Consider the following 27,359-nt stretch of genomic DNA (forward strand, 5'->3'; position numbering starts at 1 on the left):
AGATCATGACCTGAGCCGAAACCAAGAGTCAAATGCTTAATCGACTGAGCCACCCAGGCCCCCCTTTGTGACATCATTTAAAAAATACTTTTTGAGGGGCGCCTGGGTGGCTCAGTCGGTTAAGCGTCCGACTTCAGCCAGGTCACGATCTCGCGGTCCGTGAGTTCAAGCCCCGTGTCAGGCTCTGGGCTGACGGCTCGGAGCCTGGAGCCTGTTTCCGATTCTGTGTCTCCCTCTCTCTCTGCCCCTCCCCCGTTCATGCTCTGTCTCTCTCTGTCCCAAAAATAAATAAAAAACGTTGAAAAAAATAAAAATAAAAATACTTTTTGAGCAGTTTCATTGCTTGAATGCTTACAGTTTTAGACCCTGAGACAAACGCTCTTCTAATTTGTTAAGACCTGTGTGACATGAATATATGAGACAGGTATTTGCATTTACCGTGTCTGGTTTTGTTACCAGGTACCCCCACCCCTACCCCACCCAAGTGGGATACTGAAAATATGGTTAAGGTAGCACTATTTCTCATCTAAATACTTTGTCTAAGGACTGAGCAGATAGTACGCTCCCTCTGCTTCTTAGATCGTTTACGGGAGAGGTGGGGCATCGTAGCACTGTGCATTGTAAATGAAAACCAGAGCAACTGCAAACGTGAGAGGCACGAGAAATTCCAATACTCTTCGTACACACAGCCACAATGGGGCAGCCTGGAAAGTGGCACATTTTAGGAACTTTTATAGAAAAAGTTACGTATGGAATCGGATGAGAATCCATCGTTGGACAGCTCAGGTAATCGAGAGCATTTCTGCCATCGCCCCAGATGCCTCATGAGGAGTCATCCTTAGTCTGAAAGGGGTGTGGTGACGGCCAGGTGCCACCTGTGCGCAGGGCGCACGCGCAGACAGGAACGCAGAGCCCCTCCCGCGAACTGGCCTCATTTTCTAGCCGAGGAAACCTTGGGTCCAGAGGAGAGAGGAAGCCGCACTTCCTGGAGAACGTGGCCCCCGACTGCTTGCTACGTCATGTGAGCTGTTCAATCTAAGGGAGGGTGGCTTCGGGACGCCTGGGTGGCTCAGGCGGTTAAACATCCGACCCAATTTCAGTTCAGGTCATGATCTCAGGGGTGATGGGATCAAGCCCCGGGTCTGGCTCTGCACTGATGGTGTGCAACCTGCTTCGGATTCTCTCTCTCTCTCTCTGTGCCCCCCTGCCCCCACTTGTGCTCTCTTGGCCTCTCAAAATAAATAAACTTAAAAAACTAATAAGGTGGTTATCCTTCACCCACAGGTGTACGTGGTAGGTCCCCACATAAAGGTTCACCTAGGTTGCTGTCCGGGGTTCCCTCTTGGGGAAAACCGGGTGGGGCTGCCTCAGGGAAGGTACCCGGAGGGGGGAATGTAGGCGTAGCTCCCCCAGAGTCCGGGTTAGGAAATGGCCCAGGTTCAGCTCCCACTTCCCACGACGGACTGGGCCCCCCGGTCGCTGGCCCTGACTCTCCGGGGCCCTCTCACCCCGCCGGCTTCCCCTAGGGCTTCTGGAGTCCCGATTTTGAGACGGAGAATCCGATTGGCTGGCCCCGTCCTCGTAGGTTCTTGGCCAGCCTGTGAATGGCTGCCTTCCGATCAGGTGCTCCTGCAGGCCCAATCCGCGGTGGCTGTGTGTCTGCACCTGGGTCACGTGGCGGAGCCCCCCGGAAGTAGGAGGGGCTGGGCGGGTCCGCTGACGTGTGTCCGCTCGCGTCAGGTGTGAGCAAAGCGGTAGGTTTTGGGCCAGGAGCGTGTCCAGTGATGCGCTTTGGAACTGGGTTTAAGAATTTCATCTGTTTCTCTGTCCGAGTGAATTTGGGATGTCTTTTGGGGGCGTCTTCTATTCGTTTTCAGTAAATTTTTCCTCTTTTAGGACTGGGAAAGACCGCCTTGGTGACTGGCAGCGTGTGTTGTGGTACTTTGGTTTGCCATTTCACGCTGAGTTTTCTCTGGAAGCCCTAATGTGACTTCAGAGTACGTAAAAAGGAAGTCAGAAAGTTCTCATTGTTCTGAGGTCCTTGAATTTTCACTAAATATTTATTCTTCGCAATATCTAAAAGGAAACAGGGTTCAAAAGGCAAGGCATTTGGATTCGTTTTTAAGGAACATCTATGGGGCTGCTGGCGTGCGTGCACTGTGTTTGGGATGCGGATGCTGGGGGGCCGTCCGAGGACCCAGAGCGTCCTGGAGGACCAGCCCCGGGGGATCCGTGATGTGCAGGATGAGGACGGAAATCATCCTGGAGCCTGGAGGGAGTGAGAGGGGTTTACTGACGGTATAGACGGAGCCCCCGGGAGACTCAGGAAGGAGCAGGGGTCTCGTCTTTGTTTGGGGTGTGGCATCCAGGAACTGGTCAGAACAAAGGCGAGGGCCCGCGTGTTACTCCTCGGAGCCAGGGTCCCCGCGTGGGGACGGACGTCCAGCTCCGTGGTCTGGAATTGCCCTGGGATGGCTTCTCTCCTGGTCCTTCCTGGGACGTTATCTATTGTAGAGCAGTCACTGACTCCGTGTCCCTTACAGGGAGGACACGCACTGTTTGCACCGTGCAGCGTGTGTGACGTCGGGGTGCCGATCCTGGCAGGAATGTAAGCAGGGGAAGGAGCAGAAGCGGATTTTTAGGGGGCCCTCTGGTTTCCCTATCTCAGTATGACGTAACCGAAGCTTAGGAGACCTTCTGACTGGTTGGGGAGATAGTGTTTCAGACGGATGCTACTTGGGACTACAGTAGATGAGACATCCCTTCGGTTGTAAGAAACGATTACAGCTTCTGGGCGCCTGGGTGGCTCAGTCTGTTGAGTGTCAGACTCTTCATGGTTTGTGGGATTGAGCCCCCGAGTCTGGCTCTGCATTGACAGCATGGAGCCTGCTTGGGATTCTCCCTCTCTCTCTCTCTCTCTTGTCCCTCTCCCATGAGATCGCTCCCTCTCAAAATAAATAAACATTAAAAAAAAATAATAAAGGGTTATAGCTTTTGATCCTCCTGTAATTAAACCATATTTTGGTAGTGACATAAGACTGTGTAAAGATGGCTTTAATGAAAGGTAAATTATAACACAGCATGAGGTGAAAGTAAGTCTCAATCCAGAATTTATTGGGTGCGCATGTGGTATTTTGAGAAAATGTTTTTGGTAAGTAAAAGGCCACGTGGAAAATTCCTCTCTTATTGTAAACACGTTTATTTCCGTCGTTCTTTCGAAGCCGGGCGATGGGCATGATGGACGGTGAGGGCAGCCGGGGAGGGAAGGACCTTAGAGACCCACAGGATCACACAGCTCACGACGAATAAGGCTTCTGACGGTGGGTAAGACTCCAGTTTTGAAAACGATGACTAAGTGTGGAGAGGAGAGGTGGGCGAACTGATCGGACGAGTCTGATTTGATGGAATGGGTAGGGGAAGACATGGTGGGATCTTGTGGATGATCGATCACCCAAGTCTGCCCTGGGTACCGAGAGCGGGAGGCGCACAGAGAAAGTGTGGCTCTTGCCTGCAAGGAGCCGTAACTATTAGCATTATTATTTTTAATGTGTATATTTGACACACACACACACACAGAGCGTACAACCGAGGGAGGGGCAGCGAGAGGGGGACACAGAATCCGAAGCAGGCTCCAGGCTCCGAGCTGTCGGCACAGAGCCCGACGCGGGGCTCGAACCCACGAACCGTGACATCATGACCTGAGCTGAAGTCAGACATTTAACCGAATGAGCTACCCAAGCACACCTTATTTTTTTAAATGTTTACTTATTTATTTTTTTTAAAATTTTTTTTTTCAACGTTTTTTATTTATTTTTGGGACAGAGAGAGACAGAGCATGAACGGGGGAGGGGCAGAGAGAGAGGGAGACACAGAATCTGAAACAAGCTCCAGGCTCCGAGCCATCAGCCCAGAGCCTGACGCAGGGCTCGAACTCACGGACTGCGAGATCGTGACCTGGCTGAAGTCGGACGCTTAACCGACTGCGCCACCCAGGCGCCCCAATGTTTACTTATTTTTGAGAGAGAGAGAGAGAGTGTGAGCAGGGGAAGGACAGAGAGAGAGAGGGAGACACAGAACCCGAAGCAGGCTCCAGGCTCCCAGCTGTCAGCAGAGAGCCCGACATGGGGCTTGAACTCAGGAACCGTGAGATCATGACCAGAGCCAAAAACACTCAACCGACTGAGCCACCCAGGCACCCTAGGGAGCTGCAATTAAGAACATCTGAGGAAGGTTATATTGGCACAAACGTGGGTAGAGTTTTAGTAACAACCAGACCCCGCTCCGGTAAAGCAGGGCGGGCACTGCGGGCAGGGCCGTGGATAACAGGACCCGCGATGATAGAAGGTTCTTCCAAATGTGAATGTCCCGGCACAAGTTGTAGGTGCCCGACACTCTTCTGGGCAGCCTTCTAAAGGGAAAATAGGGATAGATTTTATATTTGGGGAGGGGGCCAGGGTATCTGAAGATTCAATTAGAATACAGAGATACTTTTGTTTGCAGGACCCTTTTCTGGGTCCCTTCTGCCCTCGTTCCCATTGGTAAAAAAGGACAAGACATTGGCCAGGCGGACGGCTGGTTTCCGGGATTAAAATGAGATCCATAAAATGTCCAGGAAAGGCGCCTGGCCCGCGGTGGGGAAGCGCTTGGGTTCGTTGATGTTACTTACCTCCTTGGTCTCGCTGACCACCCACGAATGTCAGTACTGGTTTGGGTTTTCCTTCTGGCTGGACTGCGAGCTCCTTCCGGGAAGCCGCTCGCACATCTGTGTGGTCCCGGGCAGTAAGCGCTTGCTGAATGAAGGGACGAAGTACCTTTTCTTTCCTCCTTCTTCTGCGGGAGGCACTGGCCACCTCTTTGGGGAAGGGGAGAGGGGCGGTGGCGGGCATGAGGTCACACTCAGGTCTTCGGGGATTAGCCTCTAGGTGGTCACCGTTCACTTCTCTCACCGCTGCAGAGAGTACAGTTGCTTTCGCTCTTTATCACCTTTGGGAATGACTAGTACCTTGTATTTCTCTGAAAATGTTTGCACCCCCCCCAAATGCTCTCCTTCCTCGCCCACATTTTAGTGGGCTGCAGTGTGTAAACCTGTCCTTTCCTTCCAGATGAACCTGTTCCTCCAAATTCCTCTATTTAAATGCACCTTCTAGAAGAGAGGGATGAGCAAAGCCTTCTGAGAGGCAGGGTAGTGAATGGGTGATTTTTTTTTTTTATAGTTTGTGTTTTCTTTTACACCCCGGTGAGCAGCTCAGAGAAAGAGCTGGGACTTTCCAAGAGACTCATGATGTCCTGCATGTTGAAGCAGGGGTGGAGGACGAGGGGCTGGGAGTAGGCGTTCAGTTTGCCCTTGGCGCGAAGTCTTTAAATCTGGAAACGGTGGGGATGCTGTGCAGCGAGGGGCAGATGAAGGCTTTCCCGGGGTGTAATCCTGCGTTGTTCTCTCTGGCGAAGAGAGTGGTGCCAGCCGCCAGCAGAAGGACGCCTGTGGTGTCCGCAGGGGCACGTTGCACCGTCTGGTCACCGTGAACTTGACGCGGTGCCTGGGTCCCGGCAACCCGCCCTTGAATCCCTCCCCCATGAGAGACCGCAAAGGCTCTTCTCCAAGCAGAGGACAGAAAGAAACTGTTCAATTAAACTGTGTTTGTTGAGACTTAGATGCTAGGAAGAAGGTACTAACTCTGTACTTCGGGTTTTGTAGTCTCAAACTAAGGTCTCACGTGCGTTTGTTGTTCATGAGTGAGAATGAGAAAAATTTCAGTGGTTCTTACTGTTCTAATGAAGTGTAATTTTCATAGAAAAATTTAATAAAAACGGAAAAATATAACTAAGTTAATCTGGTGGTCTTATGGTCTCTCCATATCATTCGTGTCTAATCACGCATCATCTTCCCCTCCTAGAAGAAAAAACTGAATTGTATGTAATTACAGAGTTTCGGACCGAGTTGCCCACAGCCAAGCGTGCCCGCTGTGGTGTCTGTGTCTTGCGTCCATGGGGGACAGCGGCAGCCGATCTCAGCACTGTTGTCCTATGGGGCCGCCTCCCCCTCGCAATCTGTCAGGCTGCCCCCCCCCCCGCCCCCCGATCGAGGAGGAAATGGTAAACTCTGGAAGGATTGGCTCTTCAAATACAAACCTGTAAAGTGGGCGTTCATGCCTTGCTGGGTTTCACGAACTTGAATCTTTTCCTTTCTCAGCCTTGCCTCTTAACGCTCGTTCCTTTGTACCCTTCGAGCCCCCAGCTCCACTGCGGTTTTTCTCGAGAGGAAGTCAGTGATAGTAAACACTAAACCCTTAGCAGGCTGAGCGTTGCTGCACAGAATTACTGCGCATAAGGGAAGGATACCTCCTTCTGTCCTCTCTCCTCCCGTTATCTGTCTGTATGCCACCGGGCTAATGTCTGCGAAGGTTCCTGTCTTACCGTACTTGGTCTCAACTGAACGTGTAGAGCCACCACGGCCTTATCCGTGTAATTTGGATAATTTCTTCCCCTGGATGCTTGACTGTGCAAGGTGAGCACACTTCCCTGGGACACAAGTCCCAGAAGGAACTCCCCCCTTAGTTTCTAACCAGCAGGTGTCTGTTGTGGAATCAGACCTTCAGCGTTTGCTGAGTACTCCCTGTGCCAGATCCCATGTCCGCCAGTCCCCAGAGAGCTCTCAGCCGCTTTCACCATTCTCTCCTCTCTAAAAAGAGTCCATCCAGATCTATTTTTGTTTCTGTCCTCAAGCCACTCGCCATCAATACATTAGCCCATCTACCAGGAGGAAGGCATGCCAATACCCTTTACTCAGGGCGAATCAAAAGCAATTTGAAACCGGGAACTTGTGAAAGGATCGTGAAATGATTTTGGAATGGAAAATCCAAAAATCACAGGTTGGGCGCTTTCATCACAGAGCCAGGCCCATCCTGTGTCTTTGGTGTCCCGTAGTCTTGGCGGGAACCTTTTCCTACTTCCTCACCGCGTGACCTTGGACGGGTTTGCAACCTTGGACAAGTTACACAATCGCTCTGGGCCCAGTGTCTGCCTCTGATCCGCCGGGGATCCTCAAGCCTCCCCCCTTTGCAGGGTTCTCATTAGATTAAATGTACAGGCATCAAATTAATTTGCACGTCACGTCTGACAGTCGTAGTTACTGTCATTGACGTTATTTTGCATTTACCAGTGAGGATGCAGGAAGGCTTTTTTAATGACATGCCTTTTGGTGAGTCCCTCACGTATAGTCTTCTATCCAGTCTTTTTGGATATTTTATTTCCTCTCCCTCTTCACGTAGCAGAACAGGCAGTTGTGGTTTTGAGCCGTGTTCCCTGCTTTTTGAAAGCACTTATGATTGAATTAAATATTCATGCAGGTAGGGCATGTCATTTGAAGGCGGCATTATCATTGTATCCTCGATAATTGTCTCGTGGCAATTTGCCTCTGCATCTATGACTTTTTCTGACGGACATCATGTTCTTTTGATTCCCCTGCTGCAGTGGGAAAAGCCCGCAGCGCATGAAGGAAATTAACACGACAGAACATTACCCCTCGTGAAGTGTACGGGTTTCTTTCGAAACGTCTCCTTTGAGGTACAGAAAGATAAGTGGGCCTCCTTAGCGAGTGACGGAACTATTCAGCCTTCCGGTACTTCAGAAGACTTCTGGGGACCCCGAGTTACTTGATTCTTTTCCTTTAAGTGATTCATGAGCAGGGGCCCCCAATATATTCCGTATCTAGTTAGAATGGCCTCTTTTCTGGGAACATTTTCCTTTTGGTTTTTGGTGTCTCTGGCCCTCCACAGAAGCCGTAAAGAGGAAGAGTCTGGCTTCACCTAAGCGTGTAGCTTGGGGTATCACACTTACCCGCCCTGAGACCCGGTGCCCTCCTCTGTCTGCAGGCTTCATAGCAATTGGAAGATCAAATGAGATCTGCATCAGTACCTTAGTCTAGCTTCTGGCACAAACTAGAAGCTGTTACCTGTATTTTTATAGGTGTCTTTGCAGCTATAAAAGGAGGTCCCAGGGCGCCTGGGTGGCTCAGTTGGTAAAGCGTCCGATTCTGGCTCAGGTCATGATCTCACAGTGCATGAGTTCAAGCCCCGCCTCAGGCTCTGTGCTGACAGCTCGGAGCCTGGAGCCTGCTTTGGATTCTGTGTCTCCCTCTCTCTCTCTGCCGCTCCTCCGCTCGCTCTCTGTATCTCTCTCAAAAATAATTAAACATTGAAAGAAAAGGAGGTCCAAACTCCCCCCCTCCCCGCCCCTTTTCCTCATGTCACCCCCAGCAGGACATTTGTCTTGGACAAATGGGAAGGCCCTTCCCTTTCTATTTATATCATAAAACAACTTCTCTGCCCTACAGTCTCTGGGGGGCTGGACGTTGACCTCAGACAACCATCCAGGCAGCCAGAACAGCATCCTTAGACCCGTCCCCACCTTTCTGAGAGAATATCTCTTTGTAGTCAGTGACTACTTGTCTCTCTTCCTAAAGCATTTTATTTTGGTCCAGGTACGGGGATTCGTGGATTCCCAGACAGATGCCTGGAGAAGAGTCCTTTGTCCCACAGGTGAAACTAACATGTGGTATTTGAAGTCAGGGCCGCGGCGACCTTGAGAGTGGTGGCCGCACATGTGTTTGCTTTAGGTGAATTAAGTGAGCACCTCAGGATTTCTGTGCTTTTCTGCATGCATGCATCGTCTTGATGCAAATGTTAGTTTCTTACAAAGGTAACTTTTCCCTCTTTCTGCAGGTACCTAACTCACGTATGAATTGGAAGGGTGATACTTCATTTTTAGTGGAGAAAGTCTTCAATGAAATGAAATGAGGAAGCGAGTCTGAGGCTTTAAGGGTATGTGGGTGGAAGGCTACTTATCAGCTATTCGTTCGCGCACAGTTGGTTTGTACACGACCTGTACACACGGTCCGCTCAGCCTGCTGGTGGTCGCACTTAGTGAAGATGAACATTTAAACGCGTTGCCACCCTTTTACTCTATAGTCGTAATTCTCCTAGTTTGAACAGTGTTCTTTTTTGTGTGTTTATCCTTCTCCGTATCACCAATGAGCAATTATCTGCCTGACGAGAGAAGAGACAGTTTATAAAAAGTGTCTGATTTTACGACTCCAGCTGTACCATTGGGTGTGCTTGGGGTACAGACTTGCATTAGCTTTGGGGTTTACGTGCTTCCTTCTATCAGGCTTTGCCTAATGAAGTTCACTCTGTATTCTGTGACAGCCAGAAATTAGCTGGGAAGTAGGGAAGAACGAGTTGTGCTACGGATAGAGAACAAGAAGTGAGCAGTAGTTACCCTGCATTTGAGGCGGTTTTTCTTCTAAGCAGTTTAGCACGCAAAGGATGCCTTTTAATTTGCTTCTTATTTTCTCCTAGATTGGAAGGAAGACTGATGCAGAAAGATACCAACATGGTTCAGGTAAATGGATTTTTAATTTCTTTGTGTACCTTTTCTGCTTGGTGTATATTTCCCATGTTTTCCCACCGAGAAGAACTCAAAAAACTATTTTTGTGGTCAACCTGACAATAGAAGGAATGTTTTGGGTGTATAGAGGTAATAGTCAAACGCATATTTATACCATTTAATTAATTTAGTTACACGTGTATATTTAGTAGTTGTGTATTTACATCAAACAGCAGTAGAACTAATGTTTTTTTCCTACCTCAGAGTAACTTTCTTCCAACTCTTTCCATACACATCTGTTGTCACTGTCTCTGTCATAAGTCACATTTTTGAAGCCTCCAGAACAGGCCACCGTTTATTGGTCTGCAGTGGAGTGTATTTGGAGTCCCTGTGTGTGATGCTGTAATTGGAAGGTTTACTCCAAGCTGTAAGTAACTGTTTGCCCAATGTTAGGACAGTTGCTGGTTCCGTTTTTTCTGTGTCGATGAACATCGGAGGTCTCCACTATGTAACAGTTTGTAGGTTCGCTCTGTTAAATACACTTTCTTTCTTTCTTCCTTGCATCTACTCGTTCATTCGTTTTATTTATCTTGACGTAATTACATGCACATTGTTTACAATTAGAATAATAATCGTAACAGCCACCCCTCTTGTTCTTAGACTGTCATTATCCTTTGCCCCTGTTCAACTCCTTTACTCCTTATTCTCTCGTTTGCTATTTTTTTTAAATTTTTTTTTAACGTTTTATTTATTTTTGAGACGGAGAGACAGAGCATGAACAGGGGAGGGTCAGAGAGAGGGAGACACAGAATCTGAAGCAGGCTCCAGGCTCCGAGCTGTCAGCACAGAGCCCGATGTGGGGCTCGAACTCACGGACCGCGAGATCATGACCTCAGCCGAAGCCGGCTGGTTAACCGACTGAGCCACCCAGGCGCCCCTCTCGTTTGCTATTTCTAAACAACACATCGTATGCTTGAAGTGCCATTTATTGATTTCTTTTAAAATTTTAGACTTCTACAGATGGATATCCCGCTGAGGATTTAGCTCTCATGTGTAACCCTTTACCCTCGGTGCACGCCTGCTCTTCCTGTCTCTGTTTTGTGGCTCCCGTCTCGTTACAGTGTGTGGATAAAGAAATATTTAACGTTTACTTGATTATGACTGTATTTGCCTGTGACTGAGCTTTGTGATATTTATGTTGAAACGTCTCGGGGTGTTCTGCTTCCCAGCTGGCTGTGCGTGAACAGTTTTATTTCTCTGGAAAACGTTTGACTCTTTTCTCTATCCCCCAAACTCTGAAATTTCCAACTGGGATGTAGGTCGTAGGATCTTTTGATGTCAGTGGTCCTTTCAATCCTGAGGCTCATTTCCTTCAGTTTGGACAATTTTCTTGTACTATTTCTTGGATAATTTCCTTTCTACTCTTGTTTTTTTTTTTTTTTTTTTTTTTCTTTTAGTTAGATATTTGGGCCCTGTGGTTTGATTCTCTTATTTTATTATGTTTTTCTTTTCTTTTTTCCTTTTTTTTTCTGAACTATTTCCTGTCTCTTTGTGTTTTTGTTCTACTTTCTGAGAGATTTTCTTAGGGTTATTGGACTTTTAATTTCTGCCAGCATGTTTGTGATTCCACACTTGATTTTTATTGGTCTCTGAATATTTTATTTTAAAAAATAGAATGCTGTTCCTGTTTTATGGGACTAGGAACGGTTTGGGGAAAAGATCTGGGGTTCTAATTACCCCCCTCTTCTTTCTTTCCTTCCTTCCTTCCTTCCTTCCTCCCTCCCTCCCTCCCTCTTGCTTGCTTCCTTGCTTAAAACAAAATTTATTTTACCTTTTAGTTCTGTAGGTGAGAAGTCTGATGGGTCTCACTGGGCCTCAGTTAAGGTGTCTACAGGCCTTCCTGGCGGCTCCAGAGGGGAATGTGCTCCTGAGCGTTTTCTCGCTTCTGGAGGCCCCCTTCCAGGTGGGGGCCTCTTTACAGGAGCAGTAGCAGGTCAAATACACCTTGTACTGCATTACTCTGACCTCTTCTGCCTCCCTCTGTCACATTTTAGCACCCTTATGATTACATTGGACCCACCTAGATCATCCAGGATTATCTCCCCCCACTTTTTTCATTATGGTAAAAAACACAAAGTTTGCTATATTAACCATTTTTAAGGACATGGTACAACAGTGTTAACTACATTGACGTTGTTATGCAACAGCCCTCTAGAACTTTTTCATCTTACAAAACTGAAATCTTGTACCCATCGGTACAGTTCCCCTTTTCTCCCTGCCCAGGCCTCAGGCAGCCACTCGTCCTCTCCCTATTTCTAAGAGTCTGACGGCTCCAGATGCCTCATGTGGGTGGAACCTTCCAGTATTTGTCTTTGAGTGACAGGCTTATCTTACTTAGCATGATGTCCTCAATTCCTTTCCTGTTATAACCTGTGACAGGATTGCTTCATTTTTTTAAGACTGAATAATATAGCATTTTATGTCTGTCACACTTTGTCTTTATCCATTCATCTGCTGATGGACATTTAGGTTGCCTCCACCTCTTGGCTGTTGTGAATAGTGCTGTGGTGAACGTGGGTGTGCAAATACCTTTTTTAAAAAATTATTTTATTTTTTATTAAAAATTTTTTTTCCATTTTTAATTCAACACAGCACACAGCGTTATATTAGTTTCAGGTGTACAATGTGGTGAGTCAACAGTTCTGTACGTTACTCAGTGCTCATCGTGATAAGTGTCCTCTTACTCCCCTTTGCCTGTTTCCCCCATCCCCACCCACCTCCCCTCTGGTGACCATCAGTGTGTTCTCTGTAGTTAATGAAGAGTGTGTTTGTCCGTCTCTTTTTCTTTGTTCACTTGTTTAGTTTTTTAAATTCTACATATGAGTGAAATCATATGGTATTTGTCTTTCTCTGACCGTTTCACTTAGCATTATACTCTCCAGCTCCATCCGTGTTGTTGCAAATGGCAAGATTGCATTCTTTTTCACGGCTAAATAATATTCCAGTACACACACACACACACACACACACACACACACACACACACCCACACACACACACCCCATATCTTCTTTATCCATTCATCCGTCAGTGGACACTTGGGCTGCTTCCATAGTTTGGCTCTTGTAAATAATGCTGCTGTAAACATAGCAGTGCATGTATCCTTTCCACCTAGTGTTTTTGTATTTGGGGGGCAAATACCCAGTAGTGCGATTCCTGGATCATACGGTAGTTGTGTTTTTAATTTTTTGAGGAACTCCCGTACTCTTTCCACAGTGGCTGCGCCGGATTGCACTCCCACCAACAGTGCACAGGGTTCCTTTCTCTGCACATCCTCGCCAACACCTGTTGTTTCTCGTGTTGTTGATTTAGCCATTCTGACAGCCATCTGTGTGATGGTAGCTCAGGGGGTGTTGATTTTCATTTCCCTGATGCTGAGCGATGCCGAGCATCCTTTTATACTCTTGTTCACCGTCTCTGTATCTTTTCGGGAGAAACGTCTGTTCAAGTTCTTGGCCCGTTTGTTTTTTTTTTTAATTGGGTTATTTGTTTTGGGGGTTAACTTGTAGGAATTCTTAATATACTCTGTGTACTAACCCCATTATGGTATACGTAGTTTGAAAATATTTTCTTCCTTTTCATTGGCTGCCTTTTTACTGATTGTTTCCTTTGCCAGGCAGCGTTTTTAGGTTTCACGTTGTCCCATTTGTCTATTTTTGCTTTTGTTGCCTGCACTTTTTGGTGTCCCACACAGTTAATCATTGCCAAATCCAGTGTCCTGAAGCGTCCCCCCGGTGCTTTCTTCTAGGAGTTTTATTGTGTCGGGTCTTACGTGTAGGCCTTGAATCCATACGCATGGTGTCCAGTAAGGGTCTAACTACTCCTGATGCAGACTTCTCCCCTGCCCCTCATTTTAACCCCTTCCCCTCTCCTGCCCAGGAGCCACCGCCCTCGTTCCTGAGCCTCTCGGGAGCGGTCAGCCGGCTTTTGTTTCCTGCCCGGGCAGTGAGCTTCCTTATCCGCTCTGCTCAGCAGTCACATCTCTTGTCTGCTCCAATATTCTTTTCTGTTCTCGTTGTCCTTCGGGATTTTTCTCTTTTTTTCTCTCATTACTGTAATTTTAATGGGGATTTAGTGGGAAGCAGAGATCAACGGCCCTATTCCCTTGGCCATCTATCACTCCCCAAATCCAGATTGACTTTTAAAATGATATTTAAAAGACTTTTAAAAAATGTTATCTCATAAATGCTATTGTTAGGTTATACCTCCAAAAAAAAGAAAAAAAAAAGGTTCAATCTACTCTCCTTTGTTTCCTTTTTGTTAAAATGTCTAAGGCTAGCATTAATTGAAGTAATCTTCCCAAACGTTTTTAAATTCAGAATAAACAGATTTTTGTTCATAACGTGAGGTCTCGAATGTAAGATGATACCATTTCCTGAGGTATAGTTTTCTTATGGGGCGAAAATCCTTGATTTATTTTTAGGTGTATACACCGTATGTTGGTATGATCAGGAGACGGTGTTCTTTAATGTAAATGTATTTTACTCGGATGCATCCATTGAACACCTGTAAGCTGAGGTAATGGCAAGCCTAATTTTTATTTGTTTTTCTAGTTAGTTTGTGACAGCACCTTTCTTTGTGACCGTATGCACGTTCCTCGGCTTACAGGGGGGGTTACATCACGGTAAACCCATTGTAAGTTGAAAATATCGTTAAGTCGAATATGCATTTGATACGCCTAACATACTGAACATAGCTTCGTCCAGCCTGCCTTGAATGTGCTTATTTAAAACACTCGTGTGTGCCTACAACTGGGAAGAATCCTCTAGCACAAAGCCTATTTTATAAGAACATGTTGAATAACTCATGTAAGTTATTCAGTGTCGAACTGAAAATGAACAGCAGAAGGGTTGTGTGGGTACAGAATGGTTGTAAGTTCCCCTCGCAGCTCGTGGCTGCCTGGGCGCTGAGGCTCGATGCCACCTTGGCACCCGAGAGAGCATTCTACCGCACATCACTAGACCAGGCAGAGGGCAGAATTCAAAGTATGGTTTCTACTGAACGTGTATTGCTTTGGCACCACGGTAAAGTGAAAAACACCAGAACTTAAGCAACCCAGCAGCCATCCGCATTTGGTTATGTACAGGTGTAGCACTATTTCTTACTATTCCGTGATGGGAAGAGAGGTTAGACTGGGCACCGCCTGCTGTGAGTAGGTTCTCAGGGCTGTTAAGAGTGGTTTCTTTTGTTCCAGCAACTGTTTGCTCACATAGTTAATTCTGTTGAGAAGTTCAAGATTTCAGTTACCCTGCTTGCTGCATGGTCCTAGGATTTTTATCCTCGGGTCCAGGGATGGGCTTCAAAAAGTTTAAGGTCTTTTTGAAAATTTGACTGGTATTAGAATAGGCTTCGCTTTCATTAGCTGGTCAGTGATGCAGGGCTCATGTGATCCTGCAAAGGGTCGAGGACCCACTTTTAATAGATTGTTCTAGAGAGAAAAAAATAGAATGCCACTGATTAAATTAAATACGATTACAATAAGATGCCGTGTTGCTAGCTGCCATTGGATTGCACATCCTTTCACAGGGAAGTGCAAATCACTGTAAATGAGGGACCGAATGAAGAATGCTCTTTGTCCTTTGTCAGATGCAAAACATCTCCAGCTTCCTGGTTATGCAAAAGCCCCGCTACACATGTGTAACCAGAAGAGGGGGCATTTATGAGAGTCATGTTTTCGCCTCAGAGCAATGAGCCCCCTTTTAATCTACCCGTAAAGAGGGTAACTTAGTAGTTACGCTTTGTTTTCATCCTGAAGCTGCTGCAGTTAATTTGTGAAAATCAGTTATTTGTTGACAATTAAAGAATGTAGATAAATATATAAAAGGAGAGATGCGTGTATGACATAAAGAGTTGCAGAGTTTAGTTTTCAATTAAGAAAAGATGGTGGGGGGGGAGTGTGGCGCCTGAGTGGCTCAGTTGGTTAAGCGTCTGACTCTTGATTTCGGCTCAGGTCATGATCTCGTGGTTCGTGAGTTCGAGCCCCACATCAGGCTCTGCACTGACAGCACAGAGCCTGCTTGGGATCCACTCTCTCCCTCTCTCCCTGCCCCTCTCCCCCAAATAAATAAACTAAAAAAACCAAAAGATGGGGTTTAATATTATATATGCTCATGGCACGCACAAAAAACTCTAAAAAAAGAGAAAGAAGAGGGTAGGAGTTTAGGGAAGGTCAGTTGTGAATTTTTTGTTTCCGATCTAATACTTTAATGTTTTTACTGATAGTGACGTAGACTGGATTTGTAAGGTGTCTTTCAGCTCGAGAGTCTTATGGTTCCATTTTCAAAGTGGTTAAGCTTAAGTTGCTCCTTGATTCTAGGTACATCACTGAGATTTGGGGGGTTGCACGAAAGCGTCCGGTTGGGCGAGTTCTGAAAGAAGAGACAAGGCCCTGCCCGAGGACGCCTACCCGAGAGTAACTGCAAAGGAGCCTGTCAGTAGCTACAGAACAGCAGCAGTAGGAGGTACGTCACAGCCAGAGATGGGGTCCGGCCTCCTGTGCTTGGTCTCTGGAAGGGAGGCTGTTCTTAGGACAGGGCCTCACTCAGCTTCTGGCCTCAAATGCAACTTGACTGAGTAGGGGGATGTTGCTCTGATCTCCTCCTTGAGCAGCTCTGACTGGGGCCCTTCCTGTTGCCCGGAGGACAAGAAAGACCATAAGGGCAACATGCAACTCCGGGCAGATGCAAGTGATAACACATTTCTGGCCAGAGACCTCCCTGCCTTTTATTGTGGGAACACGGAAGCCAGTTTCAAAGCTCAGTGTCCTTTGGACCAGCTCTTACTTACTGGCTTTACTCTTACCCTGAAGGGACATCAAGGCTGTATCTGATTGGGTAGTGGCTGCATCAAGTTGACTGATGCCCTGTTGGTCATGAACTTTGACCTGCCTTGACACCCTCCTCCCCCACAGTTATGTTGTTAAGTGGTTACCTTATTTCCTTGCTTGTTGCCTTTAATTCTTATCTCTTCAGTAATGTTTATAGTCAAGGTCAGGGTCACCCATTATTTCATATCCTGTGACCTTCAGTGGCTGTGTGGCTTTTGACGCACTCGCTCTTTTATTGTGGAATAGCCCAAGTCACGTCATGTGTCACGTTGATCCTTCAGGGATCTTTGTTTTTGTTTTTATTTTCTGTAGTGGAAACGTTTTGTTTTTATTTTGGGTACCGTCAGCGCAAAGCCCGCCGTGGGGCTCGATCTCACAAACTGTGAGACGGTGACCTGAGCCAAGATCGAGAGGCGAATGCTCCGCCGGCTGAGCCACCCTAGCAACCCTGGGTTTTCTTTTGATCTACCAATGTAGAACACAGCAGACGTGCCTGGGCCAGGTATTTTACATCTTTGGTCCTCACACTGTCCTGGGAATATTAAGCAAGTCCCATTTTCCAGATGAGGATACCGAGGTTCCAAGTGGTTCAGTAACTGGCCGGCTGTTTCCCACCGCATACCTGGCAGAAACCGCATTTGGCAGTAGGTCTGTCTGTCTGTCCGTCTGCTACTCCACGACGCGGAGACAGTGTACCATGCCATCCCCCTTCTTGAGGCAGGATTTGACCAATAGCCTGATGCTTGTGGAAATCGTCCGCTCTCCTTTGTCCACCATCGTTTGCTACTTGTTCCCAACGCATGGCACGCTTACTTGGCTTATAGCTATGTTTGCGACATGTAAGGAGCAGAGTGAAGTTTAGCGTTTTTCAACGGTTACTGTTTCATAATTTCATTGAGGATGTATTCCTGGTATGAGACATTATTAAACATGCCCCTTTTGAAACATAGGCTCTCACGCCTTCACAGGTCAGTTCAGAGTTGACCGTGAGGCCAGTAGAGGAGGTGGGAGTGGACTTCATCGTTCTGACGCAGCCCTGTCGTGTCTGTGGCATCGTGTCACCGTCACCTGGACCCTTCCGGTACGCAGTTAGGGAAGATGACACAGGAGAGAGATGCTGTTCTGCCAGAAGTCCTGGCTTGATTCACAGAGGCTGGCTTGGTTCACAGAGGCTGTTCTGCAACCCACATCCTTTAAAATGTAGACCGTCTGTTCAGGTGCTCAGTGTTGGCTGAGTGGTCACATCAGTGGGTACAGCTGGGACGTTGTCCTGAAGGATGTGAGTCTTAAGTTTGAGTCTGTTTAAGAATAAATGGAATCTACGTGTTTTTTTTTGTTGTTGTTTTTTCAATAGTGGGCTACATGATTTGAAAATCTGTGTATTTGGGCTTCTGAAATATTTTTAATTTGATTAGTAGATGCTGTATAGACCCAGAAATGTTTTATTTTATTTTATTTTTTTTATTTATTTTGAGAGAGAGTGCGTGCACCTGAGTGGGGAAGGGGCAGAGAGAGAGAGAATCCCAGGCGGGCTCCACACTGTGTTGGAACCCGATGCAGGGCTTGAACCCATGAACCGTGAGACCGTGACCTGAGCTGACACTTCACCGACTGAGCCACCCAGGCGCCCCCGACCCATACTTAAAATCTTCACTAAAAGCCTGGGAGGTGGGTGTGGTCTACCTTCTTTGAGAGGCGAACCAGCCCAGGCAGTGACCTTGTGAAACCTACCCGCCCCTCCCATCAGAGACTGGGGGAGCCCTTACTCCCAACTCCATACAGGTCTGATTTCACAGACTGATTTTGACAATTACCCATCCTGGCTGATTACACACAATGGTGACGTTTAGACTGAGGCTGCGTCCAGGAACTTCTTTATGCTTTGCATCAAAGGCAGTCTTCTAACAAACAGTTAAATAAGCCTCATCGCCACAGTGGGGAAGCCTTCTAGATGGGGCTGGTGCGTCCCTGGTGAGACTGGGTCATGTGGTTTTCCGGGACCGCCCGGCCCTTGAGAACTGGGCGCATGTGTCACACGTGCTCCAGCCGCACGTGTTTCCTACAGGCCTTCTGCGCTGCGGTGGCAACCGGTTCCACTCCCCTGCGCAGCTGCTTCCGAAGTACTTGGGCCACACAAGCACACAGGTAAGGGCCACGTTTTATAGGAATCTCAAAACCTACAAAATATGCACACCTCGAAATTTCAGGTATGCGGTGTCAGTGTCACTATAAGTGAAATTCCTTTTTGTTTCTAAATGTATTTTTCCCCTGGTACTACATTGATAAACTCAAATAACAAAATACAAACCACCGCGCAGAGGTAGGCACCAAGAGATAATATTTCGATGCTTCCAGATTTTAGCCCTAGGAGTGAGTAGATTTATTAAAAAGAACAGAATTAGAACGATAGTGTTCTGGATCCATTTTTATTTATGGCTTCAGTGTTTTCCCCATGGTTTAAAATTTTCTTTTGCAACATGCTAAAAAGGGGCTGAAAAGTATTCTGTGTGGGTAATACCAGAAGTGATCCCATCCTGTTACTTGATAGACCTAATCCTTTTTCAGTTCAGTTAGTACCTCTCCAAATCAGGCCACGGTGATGGGAGAGTATTAAAATAAACATAATTGCCAAAAGGTTTCCTGCGTCCTATAAAATAACTAATGATGGTTAAGTCTAGGGGATGAGGAGCGCCTGGGTGGCTCAGTCGGTTGAGCGTCCAGCTTCAGCTGAGGGTCATGATCTCGCAGTTCGTGGGTTCGAGCCCCACATCGGGCTCTGTGCTGACTGCTCGGAGCCTGGGGCCTGCTTCGGATTCTGTGTCTTCCTCTTTCTCTCTGTCCTGCCCCCCTCTCAAGCTCTGTCTCTCTTTTCTCTCAAAAATAAATAAACATTAAAAAAAAAAAAAAAGACTCAGGGATGAGAAGACCCAGATGACTTCTGCTGCCACATTGTGCAATGAACACGACTTGTAGATTTCCCAGTACAAATGCCATGCATGAAGGGAACACTGGGAATTCTCTTCTGACCCGGACGCTTTGCAGCCTGCTTTTTTCGTGCACTGAGGTGACCCACCTTTGACAAGTAACTGGTTTTTCCGTACTTACACGAAACTGTTCAACTTCTGATTTGCAGATATCTCGCCCTACCAGTTGCTTACTTTATTTGATGCTTCGTGCACTAATTGAGCACGTGCCCCCTCTGTTTTTGGCTCTTTCACATAGGTTACACCCTAGGGCAGACAGCTGCACTAACCTGAGGAAGCCGCAGGCATCCTCAGTGATGCTGCTTTTCCAGTTTCCTGGAGAGACATTCACAGTGCGGTCCTGGCATGGCTTGTGAACCGGAGTTCTGTGTTCTGTGGGGAACGGGAGTCCTCCAGCTGGGATGGGTGACAGTGTAATGGAAGTACTCTGCTAGGAGCAGGCTTCTGGGAAGCGGGGACCGTAATGTACTGTTCCTTATGGTTCTCGTATAGACCTCATTCCGAGATTATCACCATCGCCATCATCATCTCAACCAGGCCAGTGCTCTCCAGACATGGTTTCTCACTGCCCTTGGGATTCCAGTGTGCCTGGGGGCTGGGGTAGGGCTGCGGGAGGACAGGGCCTTCGACCTCCTGATTGTCCCATCAACCAACAGCTCGGCTTCCGTATGTTTCATACCTGAACCTCCACAAGGTTTTGTTTAAAGAAAGGATTCTGCTGCTCAAGGAAATAAAGACTGAGGGTCACTGTGGCCTATAGAACTTATGAGAGGTTGAAAAATAGAAGGAAAATCGATGTTCGCATAGTGAATCGGTGTTCACGTTTCTCTTGTAGTGACACTGTGCTTCTTGGGTTTGGTACTTAACATAATCCCTCCAGTGGGAATTCCCATAGACCGAGCTAGTGGTTTCTGTAGCCGTGTCTCAGAGGAAGTTCTAAGGTCAGCAGAGATGAAGGGGTAGTAGTCTTACAAGCACTGGCAGTAGAATGAATCTTTAGCGATGGGTTCAGCAGATCGTGGTAATTGTAACTTCTTAGGGGCGTAGGAGACTGCTTTCTCTGGGAGGGTCGATGTGAACAGTAGGAAGATGTCCTTGCCGTCAGTGATGTGGTGCATGACATTGAGGCTGACAGTTTGTGAAATCTTCATGACTCTTTCTAGATTCTTTTAAAACATTTGGGTGGGCTGTCCTAAATTGAAGATTGATATCGATGAGTCCCAGAACTGACCACTCCTAAATCAGTAACTTTAGCTGCGTTTGGGCCACAGCTCAACTTGACTAAGTCAGGAACTTCCCTAAAGACTTTTGTAACCAGGGGACAATGAGGACCTAAGGAATTTACGGTGTCTAATTCACAGTTGGCGCTCAGAATCCTTAGCCAATGGTTAAAAATATTAACTGATTACAGGATGGTTGAGGCAGGAATGTCCATATGTGAAGATCTTCACCTGAATACGTATTTGGTTATTCAAATGATGAGATTAGTTTTGTGGAAACTGGAGAGAAAATTCTTGCTTATCTCTATCAAAAAAGGGGTAAGTTATGCCCAATTTGCAAATGTAACAGGATGCATTAGAGTCAAATAGGGCCTGAGCTATCTACATACTTACTACCACAGCTTCTGGGCTATTTCCTGCCATGATGTAGGGCTTTATTTTCTGTGTACTGTACAAGCCACTACATGTGAATGAGTGGTACCCCCGGACTTGTGCAGAACTACAGCCCTGCGTATATCCATCCACCCACCCATCATCCATCCATCCATCCACCCACCCACCATAGCCATCCATCCATCCACCTACCCATCATCCATCCATCCATCCATCCACCCATCCACCCATCCACCTACCCACCATAGCTATCCATTATCTACCCACCCACCCACCATCCATCCATCCATCCATCCAATAGCTGTTAAGCATCTCTGCTTTGTATCACACACTTCCAGGTACAAGCCTACAGTGGTGAGTAGTGCAAACAAGATCCCTTTTCTCGTGGAGTGTATAATCTAGTGGGAGCGGGTCAGGGTGATTCAGGGAGACAAGTGATACAGAGATAGATAAACAAGACTATTTCTGGCACGGATAAGTGCTGTGAGGAAAATAAAATAGGGTAACAGAATTTTGGTGTAGGATAGACTGTTGTGAATTGGATCTAAAATGTACAACTTGTGACTTGTTGGCTATTTACTTCTTGTACTACCTGTATTTTTATATTCACCAACTGTCTTCAGTAATCCTGAGAGGACATGAGATCCCTCTGTGTTTTTTTGTGGGAACTAAGCTGTTTCTCAAGGGGCCAGCATTCAGTGGTGGAAACTGAGGTAACTTGGTTGTTAAAGTAGTTTGTGGAACTAGAACTAAAATGCTTATTAGTTGCTGGCCCATAACATATAAAAAGAAATTTCAGATCCATCCCGGGAAGAAGTGTAATCTGCTCACAAGGGGGAAGATAGAGAGTTGGATTGATTCTCTCTTTAAGCGGCTTCTTGCTGCCCGTGTTCAATGGGTCACTGAATCTCACTGATTTGTTTCCTTTGCAGTGTCCCTCTCCTTGCCTGCCTTATTTTGTCTCTTTTCATCAGCTTGTCCCCACTCTCCTAAGGTCCTTGTTCCTGTAGGCTGGTCTTCTTAAATGGCCTTCCCCTGGGTGTCTCTGCCTCTGGTCCAGCTGACAGTTTAGTTTTTCTGATGCTGCATTCATAATTCTGTTCCCGTCTTTAGAGCCTTTAGGGATGACTGTCCCCTTGTTTTGTGATAAAAGCCAGATTCACTGCCTTGGCATTGGAGGCCCTCAATGATCTGGCTCCAGTCCATCTTTCCAGCCTCATTCCTGCTCTTGCCTAATGCAGACCTTTGGTTCCATCCAGATGTTCTGCCCCCTTTGTGCCTTCGCTCAAGCTGCTCTGTGAGACTCATTCGTTTCATTTTGTGCCTGCTTGACTCCCATGTGCTGTTCTACGTCCAATTCAAATAGATCAGCTCTCTCTCTTTCGGGCCACTTTAAAGATTCTGTTTTGTCTTTGGTAGTCCTGGTTTGCTTACATCCAAGTGGGGAGTTCTCTTTCCTTTCCTTTTCCTGATTATGATTTTTTAGATTTTTCTGAATCTGAAGATTGAAGTTAGGAGAATTTTACCATCATTTATCAGAATAATGCCTCCTCCTCATTTTTTCCAAGAAATTCCACGAGACACATTACACAATCTCACTTCCTGGTCTGTGTCCCTTTTTTGTATTCTTGTTATCTTTGTCCTTGTGTGTCCATTTCTGGACTGTTTCTTGGCATTTTTGTCTTTTGGTTCACCAATTTTTTCCCCCAGTTTATTTTTAATCTGTTCAGATCGCTCTTTGTAAGAAAGGGATTTTTATACTTTCAAATTTTATTTTATTTTATTTTTTTAGTTTTTTTCTATCTCACTGCTTTATCTCCAGAGCCTAGAGAAAGGTGCAACGTCTAGTAACATAGGTGCTCAGTAAATATATGTGTTTTCTTTTTTTCTTTTTAACTGTTATTTTTGGTCCTCTCGTAAGTTAATTTGGTAATATTTTTTTATTAAAAAAATTTTTTTACTGTTTATTTTGAGAGAGAGAGAGAGAAAGAAAGACAGAGCATGAGTGGGGGAGAGGGGGGCAGAGAGAGAGGGAGACACAGAATCCGAAGCAGGCTCCAGGCTCTGAGCTGTCAGCACAGAGCCTGACGCGGGGCTTGAAGTCATGAACCATGAGATCATGACCTGAGCCGAAGTCGGATGCTTAACCGACTGAGTCACCCAGGTGCCCCCAACTTGGTAATATTTTTTAAAGAAAATTATACTCTTTTTCAAACTTCTCTTACTTATTGAGATATATTAAATATGTTTATTTTATGTCGGCTTCCAGTATTTGAATTTCCAGTATATGAAGTCTTTTCAGATGGGATTCATTCGCCTGTGTCCATTGGCACTCACTCATGGTGACTTACTTCCTTGTGTGCTTGTGCCCTATTGACTGTGAGCTCATGTTCGTTGGAAGTTTTATCTGTGCAAGTTCTTTAAGACCTAGATCCAAGTATTTATACTTGTTTCTGCCGGGTACCCGTAGACACTGTCAATTACATTCCCTGCTCGATGTTTTTTTGGATTTGGAACTCAAAACTACAGAGTACTACTTGTTGGTTATGAATTCTCAAGTGGGATTTTCCACCTCACCTCACCCCTGTCCCCAAATGTACTCGCTTTCAAAAGAAGTCACCCGTGGGACTCCTGGTGGCTCAGTCGGTTAAGCATCCGACTTCAGCTCAGGTCATGATCTTGCGGTTCACGGGTTCGAGCCCCACATCGGGCTCTGTGCTAACAGCTCGGAGCCTGGAGCCTGCTTAGGATTCTGTGTCTCCCTCTCTCCCTGCCCCTCCCCTGCTCATACTCTGTCTCTTTCTCTCTCTCAAAAATAAATAGACGTAAAAAGAATTGGAAAAAAAAAAAAAAAGGAAGTGACCTGTATCCTGAGGGCATAGTTCTGTGAGGCCCAGTGCGATGCAGGAATCTGTTCAACTCCCCCTGAGCTGTCCTGGGGTCTGTCTCCTCCCCTGTTCCATGTAGTGATTAGAATGGAGGGTCAGGGTGACCGAGGTTCTTGTCTTGGTACTTTCCCATTTCCCAGATTCCCCACTTTTACTGTCTCTTACTGGACTGTCATCTCACCGGTGCATTTAAGAAGATGTTGTATTTTCTTCTCCTTCTTTAGTTATTTTTGTCTCGGTGAGGGGGGGTAGTTTAAGGTATCTGTTGTGTCATTCTGTGGAAAGGAAAGATCTGTTTTTGTTGCTTTGGTTTTAGTAAGTGCTTCTAATAGATAAAGTGGAAAGACATTTAGGGCAGAGCTCAAAGAATTATTAAAAATTGAGGAATAATCCCAGTTTCTCCTTTAGAGGGTCTGCCATACGCTGTTAGATTAGGTCAGCAGTGAGGTGGAAAGTAATACCTTGTAATATGCTTCTGAGTTGCATAGACCTTGATGTCTCTGAGACATTACTTACTGAAATGAAGATTCATTTTTGTTCATTGAGTTGGTTAATTGTCTAATGTTTTACTATGTAATATGATTTTACCTTTTTAAAAAAAGTTTATTTATTTTGAGAGAGAAAGAGAGCGAGTGAGGGAGGGGCAGAGAGAGAGAGAGGGAGAGAGAGAATCCCAAGCAGACTTCTCTGCAGTGTCAGCGCAGAGCCTGACGCAGGGCTCAAAACTCGCGAACCTGAGCCGAAACCAAGACTTGGACGCTTAACCGACTAAGCCACCCAGGCCCCCCTAATTTTACCCTTCTGAGTGAGCGGTGATTCCTGAGTAACTCCTCCAATAGAAGGGGGCGTTATTTGTTATATTTTTGTTATGTGCCGTCTGCCAAGGGTCCACGTGCTGGCGTCCTGAGAGCCTCTGACGTACCTTGGTCTGTTTACTCAGTGTTAACACTTCATTCGATTCTAATTCAGAATATTATTCGTAAGTGAAAATAGTTGGAAGTAGTAGACTGTGCCGGTGATAGAAACAAGAAACCAGTCAAGAAGAAATTGTGAATGTTACAGTTTTGTGTTTTTTTTTAACGTTTATTTATTATTGAGAGACAGAGAGACACAGGGCGTGAGCAGGGGAGGGGCCGAGAGATGGAGAGACACAGAATCTGAATCGGGCTCCAGGCTCCGAGCTGTCAGCACAGAGCCTGACACGGAGCTCGAACTCACAAACCGTGAGATCATGACCTGAGCCGAAGTCGGACGCTCCACCGACTGAGCCAGCCAGGCGCCCCAAATGTTATGGTTTTATATGCACAGTATGTAGACTTGCAGAGTCAGTTTTATGATTTGAAAATCCAGTCGGCTCTCTACTCTGGGAGTTCCCCGAAACAGAGGTGTGGCAGCAAGAAGCATCGCCATCTGACAGAGAAATGTAACATGTGCTCCCGACCCTGCGTGGACCACACACTCTGTTGTGAACTGTCATTTTCTCTTTTTGAGAATCCCATCTTAGATTAGTTTTGCTGAAAGGGACCTGCTCTCTGGGTTACTGACCTCCCGTGTGTGGCCTCGGTCTGCCTTGCCCACGTTCGATAACAGTGTCCCGGAATCACCAATGTATCTGGCATGACTTAAGCCAAGGAATAATTTTTTACACGTGTGTTATGGTGCTAAGCAAATATTGAGTGGAATAAAAGTTGATTTAAATTGGTAGAAAGCTCAAGTGGTGATGACCAGAGCAGGGATAACAATTGCCCGGTACAGCTCTGTATTTGGAAATCTTGAAAATTAGTCGTGTGCTTTAAATATTTGCCACGAAAAGAAGCAGAAATGTGATATGGTGAGCGTGCCAGCTGCATTAATAGCCTGTTTTGTCAGCCATAGACTTTTATGTAAGACCATATGATGGTCATACATTTTAAAATTGTTATTTCAAGGGCTTAGAGGAATTAATCTTTGTTACGGCTTTGTTTGTTTTTTTGAATAACTGATTAGGAATTTTAATTTTATAAAACATGTTCACATAACGGATCTTCACATTGAGTCACAAAGAAATGGCTGTTTGTTTGTAAAATACTGTCGTGTTTACTCTGAATCAGCATTGGTGGAAATAGTTTCGAAGGTGGAAAATGGTTTGCGACCCACATCATAAATATTTTTAGGCTTTTAAATTATTTAAACAAAGCATTCACTATTTATTTTTTGCTCAAAATTTGATTGCACAGACTTTTCTCGGAGTTTTCCTGTTCTTCTCTGTTGTATTTTTCATGCAGTGAATGCATTTCTGAAAATAGTATCCACGATATTTTAATTTTTGTTTATGTTTTACTGTTTCTATTTATTATTTATTTAGCAGAGGAGAGAGACAGAGAAGGGGAGAGAAAGAGAAAGGGAGAGAGAGAAAGAGAAAGATCTCCAGCAGGCTCCACGCTCCGCACGGAGCCCAACACGGGGCTCGATCCCATGACCCTGGGATCACGATCTGGAGCTGCAGTCAGGAGTGGGACGCTCAACTGACTGAGCCACCGAGGCGCCCCTTAACGATAGTTTTTGTACAATAAATTAATTTAGGTTGACAAGGAAAGTTCATGAATTTAAAGGGACTTCTTAAGAAATCCTTTAGTAAAATGAAGAAAGCTTTTTTGATATGGAGAAGTCTTTTCTCTTTTTATGCAGGGGTTTTTAATCTTGGGCCATTCCTTTGATAATTTATTTATATCACCTGCAGAGATGTGTTGGCTGTCTTTGTTTTGACTGTATATATTTATTGCTCCCTGTATTGATTTAGGAACGAAACCATAGTGGAAGCAAAAATTACATAAGAAATAGCTCATTTGCAGAATCTTTTTCTTCTCAAATGTTTGGTGGAAAAGTGTTTAATTATTAATGCATTCACTTACAAACTCCCACACCGCCAGAAAAGCCACCTTTAAGAAAAATATTTGAAGGCATGATTATTGTCCTGACATTATCACATTCCATTGTTTTTCTCTTCTGTCAAAATGAGTGAATCGAAATGAAATAAAACTGAGTGATCTTTCTCAGCGATGGGGCCCAGTGGTTGGGGGTGAGTAGCTGGGGGTAAGGAACACGTAACGAACACCCACTTGCAACCCAGGGTCTGTTTCCAAACTCTGTCCTGTCGTAAACTTAGTTTCCTGTGAAGAGTGTGTGACGTTCTTAGCCTTGTCGGGTAGGATAACCCAGAACAGTCTCACCGCACGGATTTATAGCTGTTATTTCCGCTTTACTCCTTAGCTCCTTAATCAGCTGTCCTGTGTCGTCTCTGACGTTGTTTGCTTTATATAAAAAGTACTCTGTGAACAGTTTCGGATAGTCTCTTCTCTAAACATAGTATCATCTGCAGGGTGCCTTTTTTTTTTTTTTTTAATGTTTATTTATTTCTGAGAGGGAGAGAGAGAGGGAGACACAGAATCTGAAGCAGACTCCAGGCTCCGAGCTGTTAGCACAGAGCCCGACGTGGGGCTCAAACTCATAAACTGTGAGATCATGACTGAGCTGAGGTTGGATGCTTAACTGACTGAGCCACCCAGGCACCTCCCGTGCCTTTGTATCCTAAGTCCTAGATCACTGATAAAAACCCTGGGACTTT

General features: G+C 45.9%; 1 protein-coding gene across 6 annotated transcripts in view; it reads left to right on the forward strand.

Moving 5' to 3' along the window:
• Positions 1 to 27,359, forward strand: part of SGMS1 (sphingomyelin synthase 1) — a 289,527-nt gene that overhangs the window by 128,714 nt on the left and 133,454 nt on the right. For 4 of the 6 annotated variants that reach the window (XM_053910258.1, XM_053910259.1, XM_053910257.1 and 1 more), the window contains 2 exons: positions 9,357 to 9,399; positions 15,761 to 15,905. The gene's annotated coding sequence lies outside the window, so the exon portion shown is untranslated. The remainder of the gene's footprint in view (positions 1 to 9,356; positions 9,400 to 15,760; positions 15,906 to 27,359) is intronic. The other 2 variants (XM_053910261.1, XM_053910260.1) reach the window with 1 other exon arrangement.

The sequence above is a fragment of the Panthera pardus genome, unplaced genomic scaffold (assembly GCF_024362965.1).
Source record: "Panthera pardus isolate Hobbes unplaced genomic scaffold, ASM2436296v1 HiC_scaffold_22, whole genome shotgun sequence".
Lineage (NCBI taxonomy): Eukaryota > Metazoa > Chordata > Mammalia > Carnivora > Felidae > Panthera > Panthera pardus.